The sequence below is a fragment of the Gymnoscopelus microlampas genome, assembly GCF_963454915.1.
Source record: "Gymnoscopelus microlampas genome assembly, chromosome: 5".
Taxonomy (NCBI): Eukaryota; Metazoa; Chordata; class Actinopteri; order Myctophiformes; family Myctophidae; genus Gymnoscopelus; species Gymnoscopelus microlampas.
This window is the reverse complement of record NC_139942.1, coordinates 21,331,540-21,337,539: the sequence shown is the minus strand read 5'-3', so window position 1 is coordinate 21,337,539 and position 6,000 is coordinate 21,331,540. Positions and strand designations below refer to the sequence as shown.

The window sequence follows — 6,000 nt, the reverse complement described above, 5'->3', positions numbered from 1 at the left end:
CCTATAATCATTCACCAACATACATACCTGATGCAGTTGACTTTTTTCATAGAAGCCTCTGTGCTCCATTCTGCAGACCCCTTCCACAGCTAGAATGGAGCCTAGAGCATAAATCCTAATTTGGCTACTTTTGGTCGCTCCAAACTTTTTTTTCTCACAAATCCTCTCTATGTAGTGTCCTGGCACTCACACATGCACTGTTAGTCACTCATGAGCTGCCGTTCCTACAGAACGGCTCTGATGCGTGAACTCTCGCGAGATTCTCGCGCCCCGCGAGATTTCACGTGTAGCGCTCCCCCTCCCCTCATGAGTTACAAACAGTGCATGTGTGAGTGCCAGGAAACTACATAGAGAGGATTCGTGAACAAAAAGGGAGGGGTCTGCAGAATGGAGCATAGAGGCTTCTATGAAAAAAGTCAACTGCATCAGGTATGTTGGTGAATGATTATAGGCAGACATAATATATATGTATTTTGGTACGGATCTCTCCTTTAACCATGCCACTTAAACCATGCACAAGAAACTTCTGCTATTTATATCTGCTGGATATGTTCCCACCTGCACAAGAAGCATCTCTGCCTTCTGTATTGCTATTTATCCATTGCTATTTTTAATCACGGACTGTATGTGTATTGGACATTGTATATTTGATTTGACTGTGCCTTCTTGTTATTTGAGATGTTCTTTGTTCCTTTCTTCTCTAGTATGTCTTTCTTTATTCTAACTCTTCCTTGAAACTGCAAATGTTGAAAGCTTGCACACAACAACACATTTCACCCTGTCTTTTACACCTGTCATCGTCTGATGTGACAACAAAGTTCATTCTGATTCTGATTCTTAAAATAGTGTGGCATTTGAATGCCAATTGTACAATGTCACTACTGTCTGCCTCCCTGTCTCTCTCATACACATGTCTACCTCTCTCTATCTTTCTCTCACATTTCTGTCATTCCATTTTCTCTGTAATCAACACATCCATTTGCGAGTCCTTAGTGAGGGGAAATGGAGTGAGATCTGTTATGTCATTGACGTAAAAAAAAACGTGATGGCACCCTACAGAGCCAAAGGGCAGTACTGTAACTACGAGAAAAAAAATCACTGAAAAATTGAATTAAAAGTGACTCAACTGGTCAGCCAAATGAGATATCGGCATATAAGTGATATTACACTAATTGTATATCTGTTCTTGAGGCAATTGTTTATCCCCCAAATCATGAAGGCTAATTTCACCTTTGGTACACACAAGTAAGTCGGTGTGTCCAATTAAACGTAATTTGGCTTTGTAGGGCAGTGTAGGATGCAATGTTGTACACAGCTATTTCTAAAAGGTGGCAGACCATGCTAGCATACAGCAGTCTCAGGAAAGAGACCTCAGACCTGTGTGCATGAGTGACCATCTGCATGAAACGTGTAGTGTAGGGATAGATATATTACACATTACACACGAATTCAGTTGTAGTGATGTCCCGGTCAGATCACCCCAAAACGTGTTATTTTCCAATCCAGCATGCAAGTTTAGCTATACTATTTTTGGCGCGTGTGCTGGCCAACAACGTTGGCACTTTATAAACTCTGTCAAAGGGGCTAAAGACTGACTTAAGACCGCATGGACTGATTTGAATGTGTGGAGAAATTAAGACACTTGATGTGGGGGTTGAGGGGTGTGTGTGAAGCATGTATATTTTGGTGTCAGTCTAACGTTGGCTTGTGCTAGCGTATTTGCATGTCTGCTAGTACCTTAATGGGTTAAAGGATAAGGCCGGCATAATTTGATTTCTATCTTACTTCATTATTATTATTCTTAGCCTACAGAAAGTCACAGACCAAAAGTATGGTTGGTCTTGCCTAAACAAATACAGCTCATATCCAGACGTTTACATGGTTGTCCAAAAAAAGTGTCAAAACGAGTCCCAGAGTTGGTGTTGGTCGGCGTAATTCATCATTGAGATGAACACAGTTATTTAAAATGTTCCACGAAGCAAGTTTATGACCGCGACTGCATACGCTCACAGAATGTAAACTAGGCAACGCACATGCCTGGGGACGGAGATCAAAACGGCATCCTTCAAAGGAGTTTGTCATTCTAACGCAACGTCGGACAGAAAGTGAGGAGGCGAACAGCTAGATATCGGCGTTAATATGGCCTAATGAAATGTTTTGCAGCTGCACTGTGCCTTGCGGTCGCAGGCTTGTCAGTAGCAACACACCCGCCAGCAAATCAATGTGTGCTCAGTAAACCATACACTCTCCACAGTCCACACATTATACTGTACACACAGTGTGCGGGTGTGTGCGCGTATGCGTGTGTGTGTGCGTGCGCGCGCGTGCGCACAGCTACAGCCACGCATGCATGCACACACTCACACACGCACAACACAAACACAAGCAAAAACAAACAAAACAAAACAGCAGGTCAGTACAAATAATTGAGATAGCAAAAATATAGATGGAACATAAAATTGCGAGTCTGTCTGAAAAACAACGTTTTTCTGCCGAGCAACTGATGTACCTGTGATGGTTCTGTTTACGTTCAACAACATAGTGACATCATCACAGTATAGTTATCATTATCGAACACCACAAAGAAAGTAACAACTTTTTTTCTTCATTATTGTATGAACCATTGCATTTCGGGGCAGATTTGAGACTGGGCATTATCTGAGACGCCTTCGGGGCCTCCCTTTCTGGCGTGAAAGATGGCGGTCATTTGGCTAGACGAGGGGGGCTACGCGGACCCCCTCCCTAGAATGGAGCAGACGGGTGCGGGAGGAGCACCCGGGGCTGGCTGTATTAATGAACAGGCAGTGCTGAAAGGGACAGGTCCCTGTAATGCTGATGAATGGTCATTACACATCAGACACCAGGGAAGAGAGGGGAAGAAGAGAGGGGAGAGAGAGAGAGGGGAGGGGGGTGTGGAGCCGAGTGAGGGTACCGAGGGAATGGCGGTGAAAAAAGGCTTTAATTTGCGCCTCGGATTTCTGTAAACTCGTTTATCATGTCAGCGGTGTCATCGTTCCTATCACATTGCGCACGCACACGCATGCGCGCGCGCACACACACACACACACACACACACACACAGTCTTATCTATCTATATTCATCTATCTCTCTAACATCCACACGGAACCCCACACTGAACCTCTCTTTACTCCACATAGTTTCCCTCAGGCCAGATGTTTTTTGCGTCCTTCTGCCTTTTTTGTTTTCGTTCACCCCCCCACCACCCCACGAAAAAAAAATGCAAAGGGTAATAGCTGGGTCCGTAACCCCCCATGCATCTCCTGGTGCTCTCTTGCCTTTTCATTTAATACCATCTCCACACTCTCTCCATCATTTGGGCTGTTTCCTGGGGGCCTGAGCTCAGAGGGCAAGAGGTCATCTCTTCTTCCATTAGGTCTGATTGAGCATCCTGAAGGTAAAGGTCAGGAGGAGGAGAGGAGGAGGAGAGGAGAGGAGAGGAGAGGGAAGATGCTTCCAGGAGATAACTATGTGTGCAACGCAACATGGACTGACTGAAAGGCCCACTCCATTCACTCCACTACAGGCCTCATTAGCTTCTAGCTTGCCTGCAGCACCTCAGGATCAGCGGCAGAAGGAATTCGGAGAGATAAATCTCCCAGTCGTATGTGCGCTCTCGCTGAGGTGCCACTTCATATGCGAGCAAAACCGCAGAGTCTGGAAGCGGTCTGTGGAAGTGGGGGGGAACTTCAAAGGTAGCTCTAGTGTCACCCTTACTGCGTGGCAACACGTGTTTCAAGTCAACGGGCTTAAATGTGACTGTTGCCATGCATGACATGTTTCCTTGGTATGGCAAGTATGAGTCAGGCACTATATGCAAACCACATCAATGCAAATAAAGTGATTTAACATGCCATACCATCAGAGAGACAGACACAGTATCACAGTCCGGGATTTGGTGAGTTTTGTATGATCTGTGATCTTAGTAGGCATTTAAGATAAAATAGACATACAGTACCAGGATGGGATCTCTGTCAACTAAACTACACAGAATTCAGGCTATTATCTGTCTGAATACTGTCTGAATTAAATGGTAGAGTTCTCTCATTCACACTCTGTGGTTTCTCTCCCCGACTCTTAATGACTGCCAGCCTATTGCCTAATGCAAAATTAATGGCACATTTTTATCCAGACTGGCACTGGCTGTATAGCTTTGGGCGTTGGGAGTTAATGCCCCAGGGAGCTACTGATGCTCAGCTACCTTGCTTTCTGGGTCAGGCTTCCTAGTAAGACCAGCGCAGTTCAATTTAAATGGGGATGTGCTCAAATGTGTCTCCATCAGACCATACTAGCACTCAGGCCGCCCCCGTCTGCCTAATTGTAATTCAATAGTGTATAATTTTGAATTTGTTACACGCCACCTTTCATACTGTGGCGAGTCAGTGCCCAGCCACGCGCTCGGGGTGAGATGGTAGATGGTGGAGATTTGTACGAGGTAATTACTAGCTTTGTGTCTGTAACGGCTAGCGGGGCCGCACACTCCGGCTCTTGAGCTCGTTTGTAGTCGTATAGGGGCAGCAAAGTGTTGTTTTCTGCTGTGGAGGCACTTTAGGAAATGTTTGTGTGTCAGAAAATGGAAGTCTTGTCGTCGGTGTGTTTTGGCTGATGGCTGATGAGCTCCACAGTCTGACAGACTTAGATTAATTCCTGTCAGTCCATGAAGGGAAGTGACATGCTTAAGTGACTCACAGAGGCTTCCGTTTGCTGGCCAACAGCAGCATACTTCATAGTGAAAACACCACCATACTACTGTATAGAGATAATTATGTACTCCTGTTATTTGTCTTTCTAACATTGTTTACAAGCATTTTGCATATTTGTCATTAACAACAGCCCGGTGGCCTGATGTATGCTTGGTGTATCAGGGCCTTTAGTCTTGTTTTCAGAGTTTGTGCTCTTTTTGTGCACACACACACACACACACACACACACGGTGATATCGCCAAAGTGAACGTTGATATAACATTAATCAGAGTTGTTTGATATTCTGCTGTTTCGCCACAGAAATTAAATAATGTGACAGACACAATTATTGATTTTCGTCCCGTGGATCTCCTTGTGGTATTATTTCACCCCCACAAAGCTTTTTTTTTTTTTTTCCTTTCCGTTTTGTCACAGACTGTTAAATAAAAGAAAATAGTGATAGAATTAGGGCAGAAAGGAAAAGAAAATCTATCATAACATCTTCAATGAATTCAATGGGAGAGAGAGAGAGAAGTTGCTTGAGGCAGAGGCCAAGGCTGTGTGTGTGTGTGTGTGTGTGTGTGTGTGTGTGTGTGTGTGTGTGTGTGTGTGTGTGTGTGTGTGTGTGTGTGTGTGTGTGTGTGTGTGTGTGTGTGTGTGTGTGTGTGTGTGTGTGTGTGTGTGTGTGCGTGCGTGCGTGTGCGTGCGTGCGCATTAATGTGTACCTGCTACTTCAAGAGGGGCTGCAGAGATGCAAGAAAAACAAAAAAAACAAAAACAGTCGATCCATTCTTTGTCGTTTCAGCCAACTGCTTCAGTTGTTCTTTCTCAGCCTTTCTCCTCTGTTCTTCGACTCGCCTGTCTATCCGTCACTGTTCAGTCTACCTTCTGGCGTCTCCCCATCTCCATTCCCCTTTTATTGTCTTTCCCTCTGTCCTCCCTTCCTCTTTATCTCTTCCTTCTCTCTCTGACTCTATCCCTCTGTCTTTTTGTGCAGAGTCGATAGGGCTGTCAGGTGTCAGGCTTTGTGCGCACGGATGCGCACACACACGCACACACACACACACACACACACACACACACACACACACACACACACACACACACACACACACACACACACACACACACACACACACACACACACACACACACACATCCGTCTGCACGCGCAAGCACGAACGGACGCACGCACACATGCATCCACATACACACACACACACACACACACACACACACACACACGTCTGCACGCGCATGCAAGAACGGACGCAAGCACGCACACACACACACACACA

At 45.4% G+C, this 6,000-nt stretch overlaps 1 protein-coding gene across 4 annotated transcripts in view; it reads right to left on the bottom strand.

Moving 5' to 3' along the window:
* LOC311046046 (ephrin type-B receptor 1-B) overlaps window positions 1-6,000 on the bottom strand; it is a 290,954-nt gene that overhangs the window by 170,294 nt on the left and 114,660 nt on the right. The window lies entirely within an intron of this gene.